At 38.6% G+C, this 26488-nt stretch overlaps 1 protein-coding gene across 2 annotated transcripts in view; it reads right to left on the minus strand.

Moving 5' to 3' along the window:
- Positions 1 to 26488, minus strand: part of MYO16 (myosin XVI) — a 361410-nt gene that overhangs the window by 305471 nt on the left and 29451 nt on the right. The window contains exon 1 of one of the 2 annotated variants that reach the window (XM_027743479.2): positions 24165 to 24210. The exons of the other annotated variant lie outside the window; for it this stretch is intronic. The gene's annotated coding sequence lies outside the window, so the exon portion shown is untranslated. Of the gene's footprint in view, positions 1 to 24164; positions 24211 to 26488 lie in introns of those variants that run through there. 2 annotated transcript variants of the gene reach the window in all.

Raw genomic sequence — 26488 nt, forward strand, 5'->3', positions numbered from 1 at the left:
AAGCTGCTGTCAGCATTACACAGTCATCACGCTGAAATTAAAGGATCATTATGGCATATATTGAATATTTGGCTTCACAGCAGGTAAACTCTGTTAAAAACATCTAGGATGCTGAGAAACAGTCTCCTTTGATCCCCCTCTCCAAAACAGCATCAGCAGGAGAAAACCCAATGCTATTACCATATGAAAATATTCCTAGAATAACCTGCTTTATATTTACTTCTAGAGTGCTCTTGAGACTGCTCCATATTTCACAGCAGTGCCCAGTAATAATATGATCACTTAGTACACAGTGATCATACTGCTCTTACACTGCCACTTTTACAAATCCCTAATTCCCTGGTGCAAAAGACATTACGCCCTATACAGTAACAACTCCAAAAGAAAAGACTGTGAGTTGCTTCTTTTCAATATCATCACCACCATCCCTATCCTGACACACTCAGTAACTGGATGCTGCAGGAAACACCAAGTCTGATCTTCTGCCAAGTTTCTTCTGCAAGGTGCTATAAACTAGAGGTGCACTGAAAGTTTTCAGTCAGACATGCTAAACAGCATCTTTAAGTCCAACTCCTAGGGTGTAGGTTACATATACAGCTGACTGCCCTCAAGGGCCCCTGGGGAATACTCCTTATAGCAGCAGAAATAAACACTAAAATCCTCAGTTCTTGGGGAAAAGTCCTCCAATTATCTCAATCATCAGAGGATCATTGTATAATGTAACTGTAAGCTTCAAGTCACTTCACTATATACTTTTAACTTCACTTACTTTATTTGTACAAATAAAAAGGTAAAGTCAATTTGCTCCACTGTTTTTATTACTTAACAGTGTAAATGCCAAGACTTGGCTTCCTGTTCAGGTAGACCAAGCAGAAAACATGACAGTGGTACAAATCAATGGAGGGAAGAATTGAGTTCATACTCATACCTAGCCAATTCTGAATTACATGGAAGAAGTACTCAGAAGCATCTAAAAGTAACTTCAGGTCTCTCAGGGCTTATATTTTTTATGAGCCTCATTCAAATGCTTTCTGTCCAACTATGTATGGGTGCCAAAAGACTGCTAAGGGGGCTTTAGCTCCAAGCAACATCAGCAGCTGCCTTGGCATCTGCTCCTGCATCACTGCTCTCTACCCCTCCTCAGAAGCCAACCTTGCACCACCTCACGCTCTTCCAGCCCTCACTCCTAAAGGCAGTGCCCAGCCAGTGCCCACCCTGCCCACACTGGGCAGCCAGGCACCACTGACCCACCTCCCTTCCCTTGCCTGGTGCTGCACCATCTCCTGCACTCCCTGATGACTGACTGCCACTCCTAAGGGTCTGAAAGGTTATTCTGGAAGTGAAGCAGAAAAATTCCCTCAGTGCTTCAAAGTTCAGAGATATCATTTAACCCTACTAAAATCTTCCTGCATCACAGACAGCAAATAGCAACAGTGAAGGGCAAGAGTAGAAGAGTAGAAAAGATGAGGAACAAAAATAAAAATCAGTGCTTTGTTTTTCTCTCACCTTGGGATACTTTCCAAATTCACAAAATTTTCTCCTGACATGATCAAATATAAAAGGGAATGCCATACTGAATTAACAGTATATGATTCAGGTGTTGCAGAAGTACTTGGCAAGAAGGAAACACATCAGCCAAGTAACCAAAGTGAGTGATTTCTTCTTAAATACAATTTCAGCAGCAAAGTGCAACTCTAATCAGAATGGGACTATTTGAGAATGGCATGCTTCAGTACCTCTCCCTTATCTAATAAATGTTCATACATTTAAAAATATATTATGTGTTTGTATGGATTTGTGGGTTTTGTTATTATTTTGGGTTGGTTTGTTTGTTTTAAGACAATGTTGAAGGACTGGTATGAGCCTACTATGAACTTTACAGCACTCTGAAAGAAATATTGGACTAGAAGTGACTCACTGTATTCTGGGTGAGTAGGTTTAAACAGAACACAAATATTCCCATTGGGAACTACTTTCCTGGCTTGGCTTGAAAGAGTCCAGTGCCTGGATCTTGCTTAAAAAAAATATGATGGGTCAAAGTCAGTGAATACTAAAAAGAAAAGAGAACTAAAACACCAAAAACAAAACAAAGACGCAGCATGACCCAGGGACTGCCCCAGTCAGTTTCACAGCATTCTACAGTCACACTGGGAAACATTTCTAACACTTTTCATTAACAAGATACTATTTTTTTTTTGTACAGTCATGCCAAAACAAGAAGAGAAAGCAGTTTTTGCTTTGAAAACGCTGCTGTGAGTTCTAAACTGAGCTGTAGCACAAAGACCACTAACACAATTAAATCTGCATATCTGCATTAGAAGTCTATTAAAAAAAAAAAAAAGACCAGGAGATGAACTGACTCTTTGAGGTAACAGAAATATACACAAACTCACATTTTCTTTGAGAAGTGCCATCACAGAAAGATAAAGCAATAGAACTGGTAAGAGCCTTGATTTAGAAAAAGAAATACCTGAATCATTTCCCTCATTAAAAACACTCTTGCAGAAACAGTCTTATTCTAATGTTCTTCTGATTATGCAGTCATAAAAATTACAAGTACTGTATCACTGGTTTGTAGTTTTACAATTACCAAAAATATTCTTTTATGAGCTTAAAACCCCAGTTATGTACAAAAATAATCATCTAGATGCAAATTTATTACATAACAATGACTGAGTGAACATCATAAGCCAAAGTAACAAAACAAGCTTTTAAGCTTGCTATCTAAAACAAAGAAAAGGGAGGAACGTGTTTGCCAAAAATGTGACAAACATTTTTTTTCTCTGCTATTTTTCTAGAAGTATTATTGACACAGGAAACAAACACAAAACCTTAAAATATGCCAAACCACATTCAAGTAAGATAACTTTGCATTGTGTAGCACTTTTAAGACAAAATTCCAGCATAACACTGTCAAAATAATAGCTCCAAAGGGCCCATTTACATTTTCCTAGCAGCTAATGAATTGCCATGGAAAATGGCAGTAGGCAAGCTTATGGGAAGCATCTTTAAATCTGTTTTTCCTCTTTCGAAACTATGAGCCCAAGTGCTTCGCTTAGGAGTGGAACACTCCCTGTTAGCTTCACAGATTGAAAGAATCCTACTGTATCTTTGGGAAAAAAATCATGAAAGCGGTATTCATTTGTCACACACAAAGGGAAATTGAAAGGAAAAAAGGCAGGAAAATACACATGGACAGTTTAACTTGCATTTTATAATGTCTACTATAGGTGCTTAAAAGAAAACTACATGTAACAGTCAAGAATATTTACTATGATTTTTCATGTGCCAATAGTTACTCTGAGACAGCAAGCCCAACAGAACTTAACTTCATGCAGTGCCTGGATTATAGCTGACTTGCTCTCAAAAGCCTCTGTACAAGACAATAACATATCCTAATTAGCTCTATTAAAAGCCTCTTTAAAGGCACAGCTCCTCACAGCCCTCTTTTGACCTCCAGGCAAACAGAAGTGTATATGAATACTTGAAATAAACTAATTACATGAAAAATTGCTTACTTTTTATGCACATAATATAAACCAGCTTTATCTTAATTGGGAAAATAGGAATTGACCTTGCATAGTAGGAAAATGGGGTATAAAGACTGACTACATTTTGGATAGTGACACATGGTCTCAGTCTCAAGTTTACTTAGCCCAGGACATTTTGATAAAATAATGGCAAAACCATAATAGTGAAACAAAGGTATCATTAAACTGATGAAACACAGTTGATTAAACATTTACCTAGCCAGTAGAACTTGGGGCACATGAATGTTGGTGACAAAGAAAAGCTTATGTAAAACTGATGACCTGGGATATAACCTAGCCCGATTAGTAAGGAAACAGCCTAGCACTTTGACAGGGTCACTAAAAAGAAATCTGGAGGGAGTAACTTAAAAATCCTCCTTCCTGAGATTTTCCAGCCTGATTTAACAGTAAGTACACAGTGTAACTTACTCCTCGCCCTCCTCTCTCCTCTCTTCTCCCCTGCATTAGTTTCTATTGTGCAATCATCCAAATCTCCCAAGAAAAACTTTCTCACAACTGCTCTTGAGAAAGAACCCAATGAACAAGGGTCTTATTGTTTGTGCTTCTCTTCCACAGTTATTATTGCCTCTTCCTTCTTAATCATAGGCAAAATAGGCAAGACTAAAACATTAAGGAATGATTAAATTATTAAGGCAAATGGAGAGACTATGTCAGATCTGAAGAATAAAGAAGCATGCCATGGCACTTGAGTCTGGGCAAGCACCTCTACTACATCTTTACTATGCAATGAGATAAAACCTGAGGGTAAAACAACCCCCTTCCCCTGAGGAATAAACTCAAGTACATTGCTTACAAGGGAATGACAGTGTATTCTAGCCAGGTCACTAAACTAAAAAATTAACAGAGTAGGACCGTGGAAATGTTACAACACAAATGCATTCACTTAAGCCCGATATAAACAGCTTGACAAGCCATGCCTCATTCAACTTTTGTTTCTTTCTACCCAGTCTTTCCTCACGGCCAAAGTGTTTGTGCAGACAGCTACATCGAAAGGTATGAAGGAGCACCCAGGTGAGAAAATGGTAGAGAGCCCTGAGACAAAGATGACTTAGTGGCATCTCACTGCTGTTTCAGTCTCGTAATTCGTAACTATGCGTAGCATCATTTTGATTGTCTGGTGCCAACATCTGGGATTCCAAGCCACAGTCAGCTTTTTTTTTCCCCCCCCTTTCTATTCTTCACAAAAAAACCCCTTCAAGTTTCTAGGGACTGCAGCATCAATTTCTAATGGCACAGGCATCTTTCTTTTCAGCTGTCAAAAAAAATGTAATCCACTGAGAATTTGTGCTTCACTGCTTCCATTCTATTATTTAACAATGATAAATAAGGATCTACATTTGACTCCACGGTCTGAATGAGACCCTTATTATTGTCATGCTTTTTTGCACTGAACAATTCTATTGCAAAGAGTAAGAATCCAAAGCAACACGAGTACACCTGAGCTTCCAAAGTGCTTCACGTCTCATCTTCAGCCACATTTTAGTGGGCAGAAATTTAAGTAGTTTATGTATATTACAGACATTTTCCTCCCCCCTGACAATTTTATAGCAAACCACTTTGCTTCCAGGCTGGTATTTGCCTTACACTCAACAAGCATGTACTTTCAGCAAAAGGCTTCTCTCAAGATTAGCATAAAAAGAAAAAACTGGACAATTTTGCACTCCTATACATTTGAATGCCTCCTGTAAGATCAGTCTTTCTGGACAACATCTTAGGAATTGCCACCTTGATGCTTTTAAATGAAATCCTATTTATTTGAAAGCTCCCCTTTAAACAAAGTTCAGTATTGCATGTGTATTTTCCACACCGCTTGCTTTTTCAGGAAACATCATCCAAAGGTCTAACTCCAGGATTGCAATTCCTGTTTTGTCTGAGACTAAATTGGTCTTCTTTGTTTTATTCATCAGGACTTATTCTCAGAAGCCTGCTTTAGCCAGCATGTGAATTACAGACTACCAGCAACATGCAGCAGAAGCATAATACACTTCAACTAGTCTAAATACGCCTACAATTCTCTAATTCCCTCACTGTGCTCCAAACTTTTTGCATGATTTCAGACAAGTCATTTCACTGTACCTCAGTCACCTTCCAGAAAATTGAAATACTTACTGCTTTTTGCTGCAGTGGAAGCTCAGAGTTAAGTGTTCTGAGGCAGAATTGCAGGGATTATTTTAATAATGTTTCTGAGAAAATTCTACTGAAGAACAACTTCAGTAGATAATTTTCAACAAAAATTTGCATTTCGAACAGCCCACACTAGGCAAAGTGTGCTCTAAGGAAAAAGGAGAATCTCCTCTCATAATTGTCCTTTGCTTCTTTTCTGGAAACACAGGTATGCCACTGTCACTGTACTGAGCTATTTAGCCCCCTGTTTAGCTCCAGCTGGGGCCGCCAGTGTAAGAAAAAGAAAAAACATTGCAAGCACTCATTCTTCACCTGAACTCACCTCATTTCCAGCTATTTTCAAAGCATTTCCTGAACCTTATATGGTTTCTCAACTGAGTAGGACCTAATAGATTCCTCCTCAGAGCACCTGAACAGTCTCCCTTTAAACTCCTGGAATGCAAAGATGGAAGGGATATACTCCCCTTGCCTCCTCCCCTTAAAAAAAGTGATTCCAAACACATTGTGCTAGCACATGTTCTGCCTCAACAGACTATTTTGAGTTCTTCCACTTAATTGCCAATATCTTTATGCTCCTCACCATAGTGCTCTAGAGATAAAAATAAAGCCATAAGTATCCAGTGCTGGGGTCATAATTCCAAACCCTCCTGCATAAAAGACAATAACACCATAGTTTAAAACCATGGTAAGTCATTAGAAATACTTCACTACTACTAAGACAGAAAACTTGACATAATATTAAAGTACAATGAACAAAGCAGCAGAAAACACTCCCACAGCATTGAACACTGGGAACAAAAACATACAGACAAGTGATAGATTGTTTGTGAAGCAGATTGCAATATTGTTTACAACTACTATCTCACACCATTCTTTAAATTTTCTAACACTGCTTGCTGCTTGGCACTGAGTTTATAACAAACCCTTAAAGGCCAAATTGTACCAGAAAACCAAGTATTAAAGAAGTTTGCATATGTGTTAAATGCTTCACATTTCTGATCTACCTCTACTGATTAAGAGGAACCCACCACATGATTTTCTACCTATAATGCTGCTTTTACGATCTACATTCAATGTAGTTAATCTAAGGTAGATGCTATCTGCCTGATTCAGCAGGATCTGGGTGTAGGCACGATTGGTTAACTTTTCAACCTTTTTTTAAAGTCTTTGGGTAAGATAGTGCACATTTATCAAAAATCATCACACTTTTTTTTTTAAATTAAAGTTTTTATTGAAATTCAAGAAGTCTTAAGAAAGGCTTTCCATGGAATATTGTCTTTCATATATTGTCAGTTTGATACATGAGCTCTCTTTGTAATGTGAAAACAACTTACAAATATGCTCTCTGAGCTATCAGATTGACTGAGAGTCAAAGAAAATACAAAAGCCTGATTTATAGTTCATGAATTAATGAAATTAGAGCCAACAGAAGGAAAAAAGTCATTTTATTCACTCAAACAGAATTCAGGAAGCAAAACCTAGGAAGAGAGATAAAAATCCCTATCAAGTCTAATAATGCATAAAAAAAAATTATTAAAGCTGACCAATTAAGAACTTTTTAATATGTCAGCTAAGGTGAAGAACCTTGGATATCTAAAAATCTGTAAAATGACCTTCCAGGAGAGTTGTAATACAATGAGAAGCAGCTATGGCCGATAAGCTCCTGAGTGAAATGTACGAAAAATAAGTTCTTTTGATTAAAAAAAAGATGGCTTTGCAGTTACAGAAAGGGCTTCTGGACCACAAGTGATTCTGAAATTAGTAATTATCTAAATTAGTTAGAGCAGGACATACAGAAGTAAAATGAAGAAACAGAAAAAATATGCATGATTTACAACATAATATTACAGGATAATGATAAAAGGAATAAATGAAGAAAAAAATCGTTGGGGTTGGGTTTTATTTTCAGTTTACAGTACATTGTAGTTTAACTTTTTTTTTTTTAAAAAAAGCCTGAATGCCTTTTTCTCGTGTATCCCTAAAGTAGCGTTATATTTGAGTTGCTGATGAGTTGGTTTGTATCTGTCTGGACTTATTAAGAAACAGTTCTCCTTTACTACATTGTCATATGATAATAGCCCATCTCTGTGGTGCAACCTTGAGAGAATTAGATGACAGAAGGAAATAAGATACATGATATCACCTTGTCCAATATCTTTTGGAAGATGCTTTATAAGAATTTCAAATTATTTCTTCAAACTATTTTTTGCCCTCACCACTTAAGCAGCCACTTCAGAGTGCCTTTAGGAATACTCGCTATAATTTATGATCAGAAATTGAGCCACTCAGAAATTCTCTGGCAAAACAAGAGTCATACTAGAAAGAGCCATCAGCTGAATCTAACTTGATTTAATGAACCACCTTGGATGTATCTTTCAAAGAACTAAGGTGAAATCTTGCCTGACTTCCCAGAAGGTGGCTGGAAGCCTCAAGTACTGACACACCTAAGGTTGGAGTAGCTAGCCATGAGTGGGGATTTTGGACATCCCCACTGCTTAACCTGTACCCGTGCCAGATATCCTGATGCTTAATTATCTTGACTTTGGGCATCCGGAGGCCTGACAAGTCTGGGAGCCTCAAACACCATGAGAAACCTGTTCTGGCTGCACAGCCTGCGCCACTGGAGGCTTCATTAACCAGGCCAAGGAGTTTCTCACATGCTGGTGATGTTCTCAGTATAGAGTTAAACATTGCGAAGAGCAGGCCCGACAAGTAGACTAATACTGGAAAGGGAATATCCTGCCTTGCCTCCTCTGCCTTCTTTACTGGATTTACATGGCACAGTGGTAGCAGTGGGATAGGCTAGCAATCTGTTCTGACCCATGATGGTAACTGATAAATGATATTCCTGTCCTTATCTGGACCCACTAGATTCTTCTGTCTTATTTTCTATACTTCCTGTTGAAAAAGGGAAGTGAGAGAGCAGCTGGGTGGATATCCAGCAGGTAGACAAGGTCAACTCACCACACCTTCACTGTGTTTTTTCCCAGAAATCTATTTTTAAGAAGTGAAGGAGATAGTAAAGAACCACAATTCCAAGAAAGACCTACAGAATCACTGAAATTATTCTTTTCTCCTCCTTCACAGCTAAACTTTACCAATTTCAATAATCTTTTTATGAAAAATGGTAACTTTATAATGGAAAGCATACATTTAACAGTCTTAGTAGTAGAAGCAGTACTACTTACATTTACTAAAAATAATTAATTTCTAACAAGTAAGAAGTGTTGACTGAAAGTTATTAAACAGGACCAATAACACAAGAGAATAGCCTTTAACTATCAAAATTGTCCTAGCTACTTTTTATAATATAAAATATAATTTTCTTTTTGGAGAATCCACAAGGTGGCCACAGTTGCCTAGGAAACCCAGTTTCTAAAACATACATTAAAAAAAAATAAATCTAATGCATGAGGAACCTAACACAAATTATATAACAAATCCAATACTCATTCATTTTGAAATAGACCCACATGACAATATCAAATCCAAGACTACTAAGTGTTCCTCTAAGTCTGTTCTTAGATTTGGCCAGACTCAGATATCCAAATATGTTCAAGAGCCATAACTCAATTTGGTGTACAGAGTGGATGCCAGCTTCTGGCATCCACTGACTGAGAAGCTCAAAGGCCTTATGGACTGTGTGGGCACAATCATAGGACCAAAGCTTTACTCATGCCTGTTTAGGCTCTTGCATATAAGTTTTATGCTAATATTTCAATTTAATATTCTGCACTTACATTTAAGTCACTGTTTATACTGTGGGGTTTTTATTAGTTTTGTGCATGTCTTGTATACTCCAACCACACAAACATAGCATAGCTACAGCAAATAAAAAAAGGTACATGTAGTCCAACACAACTTCAATATCGAGATAGAATAAAACAGGGTAAGATGTTTATTTTGAAAAAAAACACTGTGAATATGGAAATACCAGTAAATAGGACTAAGCAGGCATCCTCCCTGGGCTTCCACTGCTGCTTTCCCAGATTTAAGGGGCTGCTGCTTTCCCAGATCTTCATCATTTGCCAGGATAACTGCAGGGGTTGCTGCCCCTCATACAAGACTGTTGAACTGAGACTATTTTATAAAGATTTTGAAAAAAAGTCACAAAACTGGTCTAGACCATCTTAACAGAGTTCAGCAAATAACTGGCTACATGCCTGTCAGCTGGCATTTTGGCAGTGAGCAGTGACTGGCGTAGCTGGGAAAGCAGTGTCCCAAATTGTACGAACTGCAGGAGTGCATACAGTTGTTCGCCTGTTCTGCAGGATAAAATACACCTCCAGGATACACAAGCATATAGATTTTATGCAGGTGAAAGGCAAAAAAAAGAATGACAGCACAGAGCTTCAGTGAAGCGCATGGCCAGCAGGTACATCAGGCTGGGAGCAGGCATAGTTGCCTACTGCCATCTGCTTTCACTGGTGGGAGCACCAGTGGGGATGATGCCATCTGTGTGCAGCCTGTGCAAGGGCAGGGGAGAACAAGACCTGAAGCTAGGGGCTGCCCAGCTTTTAACACTTCCTTCGGCCACCAGCTTGATCCCAACCTTGAAAAGCTAGTTTTATGGTAAAGTTCACTTACAATGAAGTGGTAAAGTCAGGAGAAAAATGCATCTGTAAGCTGCATTATTACAGTCTCAGTCAACTCCTTTTCCCCACAACCTAACAAACATCAATCTTCTTTCAAGTTTCCACACAGGACACTGTAGGATCTCCTCCATCTCCCAGCTGAGATACATGTATAGCAATGATATCTGAACATAACTGTAAGAAGACTTTGATGAAAAATGCTCATGCTAATACTTAAATGAGCCTTATTTTCCCCTCAGTTGTACTCATTTAGTCCTTACTGAAAACAGCAGCTTGTTAGTTTTACACGTCTCCTTCTGCTAGTTTCCTATGAGGACTGCAGCCATAGACCACCGCAATGCGCTAACTACTCCCTATGGTTTGGCAGGGAGACTTCTAAGTTCAAAAGTAGCCTTTTCTTAAGTAACAGTCTGGTTTAGTTCTCTGCTCTTTCTTTGCATCTTTCACCATGCTTTCAATTTTGTTCTTGTATTATTCAAGCCTTTCATCTTGTATTTCCTTTTATTTTAAGCAAGCTAAGCAAAAAGCAACACAGATTTTTAAAAGGAGAATTTTTAAAACTGTCCTTTTCAAATTAGGAATAAGGATTTTGTTTGTCTACAGCAACCTAGTAATAATTTATTGGTGGATAAAAGACATAGGAAAGTTAGAGAACAATCACATTACACAAACCTTGGTCAAAACAAGCTGAGAGATCCGTACCTGCCATTAGTCTTTCTGTAATGAGATAGCAATGCACTAGGTGAATAGTGTCATCTCCAAAATTAGCTCTGCACATGGTTTAAAGTAGGTAGATAAAGTTATAAAGTTATAATCTCATTGTTCAGTGGACACTATAGATTTTATTCTTTTACTATGTATGCAACCCAGGCAGATGGTTAATATCTTGAAACATGTCCCAAAGGAGAAAACAAATTAAAATTGTGAGGGTTAGAATTACAGTTCTATGTCCCCCAAGTAAAATTCTTATTTATTTAGGTTTTTCAAAATATATTTATTGTCTTTCATAAAAACTCGGAAGTGAAACCCAGACCTCAACAGACTCAAATGATCACATTGGGAAAATATGCAGATATTGCATGCAACAGAAATGTCAGAACTTGGGCTGTGTATGGAAGAAGAATATAGAAAGGAGGTAGTAATAAGAAAATTGCCGTAGTGATACAAAGAAAACACCAGCAGTCTCAACAGCCTGCTTCTTTTTAAGCTAGTGAAGGGAGGTAAGGTTGGCTCTTGATTGTACTCCATGTTTTATGCTGTACAGGAGCTCACAAACATGGACTGAGAAAGATGATCCCTAGTTTGTGATGGCTCTCAGATCTCTTGGGTACTTCATATCACCCCACAACTTCAATTTCCCATCCCATATGCTGTATTGACAACAGATCCCAAATTTGTTGAACAAAGTTATGTTATACAGTGGATACATACAGCTATCATCTTCATCCTAAAGGCTCAAATAGTCTCTAGGATGGCCTGAGTCCAAACAAAGAAGTAACCTTAGTATGAACATCCTAAGATGGTTGTAGAAGACTGAATCAAAGAGAGCAGGTGCTGGTCTGAAACATTTATAACAGCCTATTATAATGAAGGCATATGCTTCAGCCACCCATACTTGGTCACATTTCTAAAGTTATTTCTTCTACATGAAAGAATATGCCATGAATTCAAATTCTGCAACTCCCTTTTTTTTTTCCTCCCACCTGTAACACCTGTGTATTTAGTTTCAAACAATTGTCCTGCATGTATGAAATTATTTTAATCAAGATGCTGACAACACTGATTGAACCAATATAACATAGGGCAAAAACCTCTTGTTTACAATTTAATGTTGCCGATGCTGAAGTCTGTGCTGTCAACTAACTGCTAAAAAGCATCAGGGGAAAACCAATTTTTAAGTAGCTCCACAGCTGAAGGACTTTGTAGCTGCTTGTTCTATGTTCCCTTCCAGGGAAGGATGTTCATCATTAACCAGAAATTTATTTATATCCTGACAGTCTCATAGACACATATGAAAAGTAGACATCTCATGGTCAGTAGGGTGAATTGTTATACCACAATGCCACAAAAGACATAGCTGCCTCTAATACTTAGCAGAAACCAAACAAACAAACGCTTGCCCCCTAACAAGCAAGGAAAAAACATCAAAACCCCCAAAACAATAAATTTGTATCTTATAAGCAGTTTCAGAGGGTGAAAAGTCTAGCATATTCTGTCACGAAGATGTGATCAAAATTATTAAAGTACCCTAACCTGATGCCTAGATAGCTGTATGTGCAAGGTTTTAGCCTTTCACACTGACTTCCATTGCATTTTACTTTGCACTTAGAAAACTACAAACACATACAGTTATTTTGGCTGAGGGCACCTTTCTATACTACTGCAATTGAATCACTTCAAACTGCACTGCTCATTTAACTTCTGGGAGATAAAAACAAGAAGAGCAACAAGGCTGGTGAAGGGACTGGAGCATAAGTCCTATGGGGAGAGGCTGAGGGAGCTGGGGTTGTTTAGCCTGGAGAAGAGGAGGCTCAGAGGTGACCTCATCACCGTCTATAACTACCTGAAGGGAAGTTCTAGCCAGGTGGGGGTTGGTCTCTTCTCTCGGGCACTCAGCAATAGGACAAGGGGGCACGGGCTTAAGCTCCACCAGGGGAAATTTAAGTTGGATATCAGGAGAAAATTCTTTACAGAGAGAGTAATCAGGCATTGGAATGGGCTGCCCAGAGAGGTGGTGGATTCGCCATCCCTGGAGATTTTTAAACGCAGATTGGACGTGGCACTGAGTGCCATGATCTAGTAAATGGACTGGATTTGGACCAAGAGTTGGACTCGATGATCTTGGAGGTCTTTTCCAACCCAATCGATCCTATGATTCTATGATTCTATGATCTTTCTTCGTCTAACTTGCTCCCTGTGAACTCCCTCGGGAATGGAATGATTGATACTAGAGGTAGGTATATAAGCTACAACTCTTGAATCTAAGGTGAGTTTCTTCAGTGTCTGGAATACAATATGTTTCTAAACAAAAGGACAGTGTTTCATTACAAAAGGCAATGGCTATTTTGGCCAGAAGCTATAACTGTTGCTCACTATTTGGTTTTGTGAATCACTGAAGAGTGTGAGTCAAACCAAAAGGTTTTAGGCTAAGGTTCCCTTAGGATGTCCAGAAGGCTGAACAGTGCCTGTGAAAGCTTCACAAATGCCTGTAATGAACGTCAGCCTTCTGTAACAGTTGGGAAGTTCTGAATTTTCAAAGCCTCTCTCCTCAATCATTGGAGTAGATAGCACCACAGGAAGCATCTAGAATTGGGTTTGGCATATTCCTAGGCAGCTAAAATGAAGATCACTTTGTCTTATATTCTCTCAGCAGCATTTAATTACAAGCCTTTTCATCCAAACAAATTTACCATAAAACCCAATGAAATCTGAGAAGAAACATGAGGGGAAAAAAAAAAGTCAAAAAAGTTGAGATTACTAAAACACCTAGCACAACACTGTGTCTCTGACACTGACAACTGGAGGACCTATTTAGATTTAATGTCTTCCTTTCTCCCATCCACTTATTTATTCCCTAGATAATCCCCAGCATTGACCATCACAGAACTAGGGATACTAGAGTGTGTCTATTCCCTTTGGTATGTATGGGCCTACTGCCTATGAATTTGTTGGTTTCTTGTTTTTTGGGTATTTTCTCTTTAATAATTTTATATTATATGCGTTCACAAGCTCTTATGGCAAAAAAAAAATAATCTACATTTGTATTTCTGTTGGAAAGCACTTTTCATCTGTTTTAAGCCAATCCCCTCCATGCCACAGAGCTTCAGTACTAGCCCTATGTTAAAACTTCACTCATCTTTTCCACTAGTCTTGTGCTCAAAATTAGTAATCCCTGCGATGCTAGAGCTCAAAGACAGCTGCTTCCCCTTCATCAATTTAGTGGCCCCTCTCTGCTCCTCTACTAGTCTTCCTATGGTATGGAAACTGGCCCTGCACACACCTGTCAAGATTTGGGCACATCATTGTTGCACACCACAGAAAAACACGGAGCAGATGCTCTGTCTTATTCTCAACACCCTTCCTGATGATGCCAAACATTTTAACAACTTTTTTGACTGGTGCTGCTACAAACAAAGCTGATGATATTAGGGAATTGTTGATGATGACTCTAGGACCTTTACAAGTGCAGCACTGTCAAAATCCTAGTTGAACTCTCCCAGGGTGACATACATGATATAGTTTTTGTTTGTAGTAGTCTGTAAGTAGAATTGCAGTCTGTGTTCACTTTGGCTCTGGTTTCCCTTGCCAGACGAACGAATTCAAATGAAAATGTGATGCCTGACACAGCAATGTTGTCAGGAAAGATAGTTGCAGTGCCACCTGCCTTTGTGTCCTGCTAGAATTAGCAAGATACACCATACAGGTATTGCAGAAAGATGAGACAAAGTACTTCAGGACTGGCAGTGTCAGGCAGACAGGTCTTGATGATGCAGGTTTAAGAGTCAATGACAGATCTTTCATTAACTGTCAACAGCTTTCTGTATTTTCCTCTTTGAATTACTGAGCACAGCTAATACATTAATATATCACATATATATTGTAATAGTTTTCAAGTTACCATCTGTAGAGATTGAAGATATAATGCTATTTCAATATTGTAAAGTCTTTTCAGTGTGTTATTTTGAAATACATTATGCTTAAAATTTCTGTCTTCTGATTGTCAGTTGGGCTGACTGAGTATTCACCTTGGATCACACTAAAATGTCAATAACATGGTATTTTCCCTCCAATACTATTTAGCTCCACCTCCTTGCTTGCTGTTAATCCTTTTTTGTCATTAGGAACAGAATCCCAAAGAAGATTAATTCCTTTTACTAGAGTGAAAAAAATACCAACTTTTCAAAAGGTCACTGTTTATAGCATTATTATAACTTCTTACAATCTAATCACTGAATAGCAAACTAAACCCATCTAAAAGAAAATCTGATTCAAGGTATTTATATGGTGTGCATTACCAAAGCAACCAATAATTTAACCATTTCCAGAATGGCTGAACCCATAGAGTCACATCATCATTACAGCAACTACCAGAGGATTATCTACCCCCTACCCGAGGCTCATCAAAAAGTACTATGAGGGTGAAAAAGCAATCCAACAGCTGAGCTGAATTAAGAAAGGTGGTCTCTGTAAGATACGTTAAGATGTTCAGATGCATCAGCCACAGCAAAAAAGCTGATAACGAGGAGCAGGAGCGAATTCTAAGTTGAAATGAACAGAACAGAAACCTCTAGGTAGTGCAGATGGGTCTTCGGCAGGAGAACCAAGGTTTCGAGAAAGTATTGACTTGTTTTTGCACAGCCATGTGAAAAAGCTGAAGCCCAGGGAAAAAGTGTCTGGGCATGGTGCCATGTCTTCTTGAGCTCAGGGGGCAGGCTGCCAGCCTATACTTCTAAGTCACAATAGATTTCTCTTGACAGCATCTCTGTGAAAATGGAGTATTATTAATTCTCTCATTTTAAGAAGGCTCAATCTTACTCTCCTCAGGGTTTAAGGAAAGGCTGCAGGGAAATGTGATTAGGATCTTATATTTTATTCAGTTCTGAATAAAATTTCCTATTTAAACTAGGTCTCCCAGGATATAAGATCTGCAGGGGTTCATGGGGAGCTTGGTTTTGGTGGAAGAAAGGGAAGATGGAGGAAGAAATCTCCTGAGCGTTTTTTCATTCAATCCTCAGAGAGAAAAACTGGCATTGATTTTGGTTTGTCTATTTGGGAAAAAAAAATAATTGTTGTGTTCTACTACATTATTTCAGCTTCAGAACTAAGTTGCCCCCCTTCTTCATCTATAAATACCTATCCTTTGATTTTTCTCAATATCAACAGTTTGTGCAGAAAAAAAATCAACTCAATGCCTTAAGAAAACAGAATGACAAGGGAGAATTTAAAAATGCACATATATAAAGAATGTTTTACAGAATAAAACAATGTTATTCTTCACCATCAACAAGAACAGAAAAGTATCTTGCAAAGGAATTTTATCCCTCTCCTACCTCCAGAGCAACACAAAGCACTGATAAATATCCTTAGCGGGTACTTGATCTCTGCAGCTGCCCTGCTGCAGTACTGACACTTCCTCAGAGAAGCATTTCCTCCCCAGATGCACTGATCAACTTACAGAGGGGCTGATTCAGCTGTCCCAATTTCTGAACCACATTCTGAATATCTGTCACAATAGTTAGAAGTAACTTTTTTGCTTTATCCATACCTACAATAAATAGGACCAGGGATCACAGAATCACAGAACTGTGGAACCGTTTAGGTTGGAAGGGACTTTTAGAGATCACCAAGAGCAATCTCACTGATGTGGGAAGGGACATTTTTCACTAGCTAAGATTGTTCAAAGCCCCATCCAACCTGATTTTGAACAGGTCTAGGGATGAGGTATCCATAATTTCTATGGGTAACCTGTTCCACTGTCTCACCAGCCTCATTGTAAAAAATGTTCTCCTTCTATCCCATCTAAATCAAGCCTCTTTCAGTTTAAGCCATTCCCCCTTGTCCTGTCACTCTAGGCCCTGGTAAAAGGTCTCTCTTGTAGGCCCCTTTTGGTCCTGGAAGGCTGCTAGAAGGTCTCTCTGGAGACTTCTCCAGGCTGAATAACCCCAATTCAGCCTGCTCTCATAGGAGAGGTGTTCCATTCCTCTGATCATTTTTGTAGCCCTCCTCTAGACCATTGAAACAAACCCAAGTTTGTTTTGTACTGGGGGCCCCCAAGCTGGATGCAGTACTTCAGCTGGGATCTCATGAGAGCAGAGCAAAGGGAGAGAATCACCTCCCTTGACCTGCTGGTCACGCTTTTTTTATGCAGTCCAGGATACAAATGGTTTCCTGAGCTGCAAGTGCATATTGCTGGCTCATGTCTGAAGTGTTTGGAAGAATGCACAGAATGTGAAGAAGTTTGTGCTCTTTTAAAAACAACAGCAACAATAATTTCAATAAATAACTCTAGTATGAAATTATTCTAGGTTTCCAAATCCTATTTAGGTGCAAAAAGAATGAACTATATTGCTTTCAGCCACAACTGAAAGAATTAACTCAGAATTAACTTAAATGCTAAAAGTATCCACAACTTGTCCCAAGAGTCAAGTGCATATGTCAATGAACAGCTATGGACACCTCAGTTAACCTAACGTTTAACTGAAGTGCTAGATGCTACAGTGAAACATTCAACTGAATAAATTTACTGTGAAGTTTTATCTTCCAGACATTTACAGCTCAGTGAAAAACTTCATCCAAATAAAACCATGTATAGTTGTAAATTCAGAAGTTACGTTACAGAGGAAGCAGTCAGATGTTTCTCTGATAGAGGGAAATAACCCTATCAATTCTGCTTAATCCTACAAAAAAAACTACCTAATCCAATTAAAAAGAAACACCAACTTACTTATTAATAAATGCCTCTAAAAAGTATATAATATTCTGTGGTGACAGTAAGTTCTCACCAATAATCTACACTACAAGCTATTGTAGTGTAGACCTATTGAATAGAATACATTTCAACTGACACAGCTACGTTCACAGCCTGGAATGTTAATATTTGTAAATATTAGGGCCTATATATGACAGCCCAAATCTCACAGGAAAAACTCTTTTCACATACAGACACTTAATTTACATGGCAGCCTCCAAGTCCTGTATGATTTTTACTAGAGAGAGATTCAACCAAGCAATAATGTGGAACGTGACAGGTTTTACGAGCAATAACAATAGCTCATAGCACTTTAATAACAAGAAGTCTGCTATAGCTAATAGAAATAGTAAAGGGAATATATAATCAGCATTTAATTAAAGCACTTGAAGTTCATACAGGATTAGAGTCAAGAGTCCTGATTTGGCAAAATCACATCCTCAGATTTTTCTAATGCCAAGTAATCCAGGTCACACCTACCACACCATCCACCAAGAACACAGAATACCCTAATGCCCAGTTTAGTGAAGACTCAAGAAGGCTGGGAAACTAGACCAAATATCAGCTTCTCCCTCCTGAAGCTCTCTCTGGGACCTCTCCATCTAGATTCCTGTGCACTCTTAAAAGGTACTGTACTCATACTACAATACTCATAAAAGGTATTGTAGCATCTATTCTCACCAGCCTTGAAAGGAAACTGTGACTTTCCCACAGATAAGCAGGCACTAAATGTTTATGTAGAAGGGAAGAAAGTTAAAACCTCAGCTTTACTGCTAACTACAGGCATTGCAAATGCATAAGAAGATACCCTCAAAAAACACAAAATTTGATTCAATGTTTTGGGTTATTGTAACAGTGACTATGGGGACCAATTTATTTATCTTCTGCTTTTTGATCCATTGGAGGCCATTCCCCTACACAGAATCACAGAATAGTTTGGGTTGGAAGGGACCTTTAAAGATCAACTAGTCCAATCCCTGTGCAATGAGCAGGGACATTTTTACCTGCATCAAGTTGCTCAGAGCCCCATCCAACCTAACCTTGAATGCTTTCAGGGACAGGGCATCCACCACCTCTCTGAGCAACCCAGTCCAATATTTTACCACCATCATTGTAAAAAATCTCTCCCTTGTATCTAATCCAAATAAACTCTTTTAAGTTTAAAACCATTACCCCTTGTCCTATCACTACACACCCTGATAAGAAGTTTGCCCCCATCTTTCACATAAGCCCCCTTTAAGTGGTGAAAGGCTTCTATAAGGTTTCCCTGGAGCCTTGTCTTCTCCAGGTTTAGCAATGCCAACTCTCTCAGCTTTTCCTCATAGGAGAGGTGTTCCAATATGTTTGCAATAGATGATGTTCCCTACAATAGGCATAAAAAATAATTTGTTGCATTTGAATTTAAAGAGTAAATACCAAAAATACAGGTACTGACAGGTCAGAAAATTAGTGCCTCTTTGGGAACTTATGCACTCAAGACATTATTAATGCAGCTCAATTCATAAACTATAAGCAGATGAGCTGACAGTCTTCATGTCACTCGATTCTTAAAAGACAGGTCAAGACAACGCCTGTGGGTCCTCTAGTCTCAACAAGTAGGGAACCAGGACTGCAGGATGCATCATGGCATCTCGTGGACTGTAGGAAGAACCACCAAGTAGTGGCACAACTGTCACAATTCAGTCACAGGATCAGTGATTCTGTGCTTTGATTCTCTTTTAACTGCTAGGGAAGGAGGCAAACTTGTTACTATTTCTGTGCTCTCATTTCCACTACCTAACCTCTCATATAAGCCAATTTTTTGCTTTATTCATTTTACAGTAGTGCAGCACAAAAAGATAATTATTTAGCTGGAACATCTAGCTAATAGATTTAAGTGGTACGTACTGGCACAAAGGCTTTCGGAATAGAGTTATATCAATTAAGTAAATCTACAGCTAATATGATCCCTCAAGAAACAGGCAGTAAGTGCAGGCACTGCAGCTTGTCTGAGAGCTTACGAAAATATAGCCTTAACCAAACAGATGCATGGAAGAATGACAGAGGAAACAAGGCATCCCAAAGAGGACTGATGGTAGGCCTTAGAAACCACTGGCAATTATGCAGGAAAGAGTGGTGGGTGGCACCCAGGGCTGCCCTAAGTGATTTACCAAATGAATGGCTACATATTCCTGAAACATACAGACAAGCTGCCAAGGTAACTTTTATGCTCAAGGAGGAGCCATATGTCCCCAAAGAGCTGAGAAGAGACTGTCACCAACCCCAGAGAAGGTACAAAGGGCATTCATTAGTAACTAAGGACTCTCCTAGAATATCTCAGTGGATACCAGAAAACATATTCTCCAGCTAAAGCCAAAAAAGCTTCTCAGATTTTCCTGGACTCCTTGTGACTTCTGCCCTGTGCCACTTGCCCACACTAGACAGCTCCGACCAGATGACAAGTGACTAGATGGCTCCAAGAAAAAGAATGTTGGAGACTGGGCACAGGTATGGTTCTCATCCATGGTCCCAGCTGGGTATCCCATTCTGCACTTTGAAGTAAATTGAAAATTGCCTTCACCTTTAATCCCAAAAAGCTGCTCTTGAAACTTTCTAACAATAAAAAGTTAGCTGAGGTGCTCAAATGAGATAATTTGTATTAAAATATTCCTAAAGAGAAGAATTCACACTTCTAAGAAAGGAAAAAGTGAAACCAAAGAACAAGGAAAACTTACCTCAGTTACTTAAAAAGGAGCGAGCCAGTTTCTCAGTAGAAACTAATCCAAAGGATATCGGTATATGTGAGCACTGGTAGTTTTTGTATGGGTCTACATACCTAATGTACAGAAGCAGTCTACCAGACTGGAAAAACACTAACAAAAAAAGGTAAAAAACAGAGAAAAACAAAAGATCGAGAATTTCGTAAGAGGCCGCTGACCCAAAACTGAAGAAATTGGAAAAAAAAAAAAAAAAGAAAGTCACATGAAGATGGAAAAGTGTAACTCAGGGTAAATACAAAGTTACAGCAGACTGTTATAATTCTAGAGGTCAATGGGCTGATATCAAAGGCTGAGACAACACTCTTTCTATGAAAAAAATCTCATGGTCAGACTCTATCTTTCCCTCCCTTCTCTGTACATAAAAAAAAAAAAAACCAAAACAAAATCCACTGAAAATACACAGACTAACTGTATAAGAAACAAAGACTTGTACACAAATAAGGACTTTTAGCAAGTGTGGTGTTTCCTTTTGGCACAGAACAAAGTGGTTTTGTTACTACACAAGGCTACATATCCAGTGAGGTTACAATTCTTTGAAAATATTTTGTCTTTATACAACTATATTATTCAGAGGAATTAGTGCTTGATAACATTCTACTTGCACTGAATATGCTCCCACCTTTTATCACCCCTGTGCTGAGGTAAATTGTGGGTGCTGTGGAGCGAGCTAGGCTCTCCCTGCTGCTCCCAATGCCTTGTTGCTGGCATGTGAGATTGTGTGGAGAAAGGTAAGACCAACCTCAATGGATAAGAAAAGAGGTCAGACCATAGCACATCAGTGTTGAATTCTGTATAAGAAAAAGCAAAGAGAAATTTACTCAAAATGCCACTTCCATCTGGTTGAATATTGCAAAGTATATGGACCAGAAAGTGGAGTGTAGATGTAGTTAGCTACTGAGGTAAAAACAGCTTTTCTTTTTTTCCCTATGTATTCATTATGTCCAAACCAGTCCTTTTATGGGAAGGACTGGCACAAAGATAATTTACAATGCAGGGCATCACACATCCAAAAATGGTCCAGAGATATACCCTGAGCATCATGCTGTAACCTTGAGCACTGCCAGCAAAGGGACACTGATGCTGCTGAGGAAGCATAGGACACTCATCACATTAGAGAGCATCTAGGATGCTACAAGACTGGATACACGATTCTGTCAAAATGAACCCTTGACACCATCTGCTTCAGAGAGCAGGAAGAGGAGGTACCACTAGTTTGGTATAGTTTTTTCCACTCACAGATGGGGACAGAAAACTATCTTGGCTTGGATACTCGGTGAAGCTAAGATAAGTAATTTCATTTTACAGGAGATAAAAAAGCTGAGGTGAAGCAATATGCATTGCTGAGAAAAGAAACCCACTTGATCTGGAGAGTTCTTCTGGCCTTCTGAAGAGATACTTCTTCCTTCACTGCCCCAAAGACTTGTTTCTTAGCCATATCTCTCTGGTTAAGAACTCAGGCTTTAAAAAAATCTTCCAAGAATTCTTTAAGTGAACCACTTTTCTGCAGTGCCACAGGGGTTGTGCACACACAAGGCCACTTACCCAGTACCGCTGATAAGCAGACTTTCAATCAGACACCCCTTGGAACAGATGTTCCTTTGTTTTCAAAGTAGCAACAATTCTTCTGCACTTTTGGCACCATATGCACCAAAAGTGAGAAAATCAAAGCAGTAAGTGGAAAACCAAGCCTCTTCTGAAAGCACTTTCCCTCGAAGAAAACATTTCTACTATTTCAGTTGTGTGTCTGTTCTCATCCAGGCCAGCCTGGCAATGGGTGTAGCTCAAGGAGAGCTCACCAGTGGGCTAGGCCATGCCAGGGGCAGAAGCTGCAACAGTGACACCTCTGCCTCTGCAAAGTCCCTGCTGGGTGTCATGGGGCAGCCAGTCTCGTACGCTGGACGCAGCTAAAATGGTCAGTGGCAAATGAAGAAAGACAGTTCATGTGCATATGGTGTACAACAAAAACTAGATCCCGGCCTATATAATTTCCTTTTGCATCTGCTTAACTTGGATCTATTTAGGTTTGATCAATTAATCCGGGGATTTTGTTTATATCTGAAAACAACAGAAATGAACAATCTCTTCAGATGCAGCTGTTCATCAGCACATGTACTGCATTTAGGAACATTATTTAGTCAGAGCTTAACTTGCAGAGAAATGCAGGAAAACATGTGATTGAAGGACTTCAAAATGTTGCGTCGCAGAAGAGTTTTATTCCTACCCTTAAAACTCCAAATCACAAAAGCTTCAGTGTTCTGTCAACACTCTCTCTGTGTTTGTCTTTGCCTTATCATTCCATCCCAATGCAAAAAGCACTGGTCAGCAGCTTCTTTGCCAATAATTTGGCAAATGTTGTTCTCTAAAAACTAAGTCAAAAGGGTAAATGCAAACAAATATTGGTTTCTGTTCTGTAAATAAACTGAGCTATTCAGTTCTGCTTTGAACTAAAAAAACCCACAGCAGTAGCAAACCCAAAGAGTAGCATTTATGTGACAGAGTACGACTTCAGACAAACTACAGTCTTCATTTTATTGACTGTACTTGATAAGACTATTCTGACATCTTAAAAAATAAAATTAAATTGAATTTAATGCTGTTTAATTTAGCATTGTTACATACATATTTTTGTTTGTGAACAAATAAAAAGGCCTTGGACATGGAGATACACTCATATGGGAAGATAGAGATGAAACAGAAAAGCACATGTAAGATGTCAGATTTTTTTTTAAGCTATAGATAAGCAGCAAGTTTAGATTGAATTAATAGCGTACAAACTACAAGCAGTAAACCTCACAGAAGCATACTTCCTGCACAAAACTAGCATATTCTAAGAATAGATTTCTTTATGTCTTAAGCAAATATCAATTTGTAACATTAATAATTCACATATAACAAAATAACATTCTATTCCTCAGCAGCAGGATCTTTCCCAGGACTAAAACATTTATCATTATTTGATCATCCAACCGAACCAAGATGAATTAGTAAAACAGAAATCCTAATTAGAAACATGCCTGATACGTATTTTATTTTCCACAGACAACAGAAATATACTGTTGATAGCACATTTTAGTGTAATTGTTCTTCTCATAGAAGGTTTTAAAATAAATGGAAAAAGAAATCCTAAAAGATATTCTTCCTTAGACATTCCAAGCACTGGTCACATAAATCACAAAACGGGGCAATGAAGCACGATCAATATTTGTGCAATCCATTTATAAGTACAGATATCTGTCTTTTGTTATATCAATGTGCTATGCAAAATGCTGTGTTCCTAGGACATATCTGTGGCTTCTATCACTATACTACACATTCAGAAATAAACAACAAGTTTAAGCCTGATGTATGTAAAAACATGCTTTCAAATACAACTTCTACAATATTAGCCACCAGCTGGTAACAAAACTTATAATCAAGTGAGTTTACCTCACCTAGATTTTATATGACTACCAATTATTTCATTTTTAAAAAATATTATGTACTTTTTATATTTAGCTATATTCATTATTAATAGATTAAATGCCTTATATATGCTGAAACACATACATAGCATCAGATGAAAAATACATAAGAGTTTATGGTGAAGAAAATACCTACAAGATTTCAATCTCTTAAAAAAGTCATTACAATGAATTATTGAAATGTGAAAATAAATAGATATTCCTACCACAAATTTTATCTTGACCAATTTCGCTCCCACATATTCCTGTTTGCCACTGAATCAATTTCACACTTACTCACCTCCCTGTCTCTGTGATGTGGTTTATTCATTGGTTTGATATTGCCATAGCAACTCTGCAACATGGAAACATGCTAGCCAAGCAATGCTGCTCACCTCACACTAGATGGTGAATAGCTGCCTGGTGCATATAACACATTTTAATGTATATTGATCTCTGCTTCTTACTATTAAGCTACTGGTTTAACATCACTATTTTTAACTCTGTATATAGCAATCTTTTGGCATAACCTTCACAGTATTTAATTTGTAGTGGTCTTGGCTTGATTATAAAAATTACCTACTACCTCAAATTTAAAGCTAGAATATATTTTGACTGTAAGTCCAACTACTGCATTTGGACACACTTGATCAACCAGAAAAATAAACAGCACTACTCTCAACCCCAAAATTCAGGGCTTCCCCAGCATTCCTGCATTTTTGCCTCCTGTAAGCAAGCATATGCAAATCACAAATCAGACCGTGTTAGCATGGGAGCACACACATGCTCAGTTTAAGGAGCTTTCCCATCAGATCATGTGGCCTGGAGACAGTAGAGACCCTCTCCCCCCCACCATGCCTCCCTAGGAAACCAGCAAACTGGCTGGTGGCTAGTAAGTGAGAGGGACGGTGCTTTGTCTCCAGAAGGGATGCAGGGCTGAGCCTGTCAGAAGGCAGGCAGTGATGCTTCCGCAGCTTCTGCTTCCACAACCTTCCCACAATCAGTGGGGACTTGCAGTGTATTCTGAATTACTAAATGGACGCAGTATGTCTCCTCAGTTTGTATAAAATGAAACTCGAAGCAAAACAACACATGAGAACAAAAGCAGGATCTCTGGTGCAGCAAGCAACAGAGTCTTTAAAACTCCAAAGTCTATCACATCAATACTATGCAAATCAGGGCATCCCCAAACACAGATTTGGATCATGGTGAGGAGACTAGGCAACCATCCAGGGCAATAGTATGAGTGGGAGCCGAAACTGTCTCATTGAATGAGTCTTTATCTTCACAAGTTGGCAACTACTTCACAACTGTGCTTACTCACAGACGAAACACTTCTGTTGGAACTAGGTTGCACCACAGCTTGACCTAAATGGTTTCTAAGAAGAGAAGTTTATTTGCCCTCAGACACTTGGACAAGCCCCATAAAACACCGAGGTTCTGACCACACTTGACACAGAAAAGCAGCACGGAGACTAGTAATACCTTAGGACTCAACACATCTCTGAATGCAGTAACATACCAGGACACTTCCTTCTACCTACCTAATAACATCTGTTTCAGATCTCACTGTGCCTAAGCTCAAAAGTTAAACACTGCTTTAGCACTTAGGCTAAGTGTAAAACACATCTGTGAAACAGCTTCACAGCTGAAATTCAAGTTACTGCCACCTTACTATAACACACTAAGGTTTGTGATCTGAGATGTACCACATCATCTCTGCATGGACTTGCAACAAATAGTTATAATTTCTTTCCCCTTCAGGTCTGAAACCAGCATTTTGGTTGGGGATTTATTTATCTTATATCAAGGAAAAGGTGTTGAATGAAAGGGAAGATGGAAAAAAGTATTTTTGAGTACAAGTTGTTTCAGTTCCTGACTACAAGAAAACACAAGAGTTATGAAACTGCTGTAAAATAAATTCCATCATGCCTCAACAGCAAAAAACCAGCATTAATTGTGTACAATGGGCAAATGGGTTTCTATTACTATTTCCTGTAACATGGCTTTGATTTTTTCCTCAACCAAAAAACAGTTATTGCAATTTCCAGGAGACAATATACAATCAGCAATGATACTACAATAGGTGTTTCCACTGACAGCATCGAGAAGCCAGCTTTGGCACAGGGGGGGAGCGGGGGCCCTGGGGATCAGGTCAAATAGGGACGATGGGTGGGAAGGAGGATACTAAACAGGAAAACAATTAATTCATATCTACACACTGCTAGGAAATTAGAGTTTTCTGCTTATGGACTACTCTTACAGTAGTGCAAATAGCTAGTGATTGCTCTCTTAACAAAATTTCTGATGGCTCTATGCTTCCAGGCAACTTACAATATTAATTCTATTTATATATTTAGTTTTAATTCTCTTTATATATTTAGTTTTCTCTTTGACAAGTAAGGAGCTCGAAGAAGGTGTTAAAAAAAGAATTACATTCTGCCTAATGTGAGAGGTTATTTCGTCTAAATACACAATTTCTAGTGACCTTTGCTGGAACTCCTACAGTTAGTACACTGCAAACGCATCTAAGTAAAGTAAAACATTAGTA

This window comes from Pipra filicauda, unplaced genomic scaffold, assembly GCF_003945595.2.
Source record: "Pipra filicauda isolate LSUMZ 115617 unplaced genomic scaffold, ASM394559v2 scaffold115_size4368891_pilon, whole genome shotgun sequence".
In the NCBI taxonomy this organism is placed as follows: Eukaryota; Metazoa; Chordata; class Aves; order Passeriformes; family Pipridae; genus Pipra; species Pipra filicauda.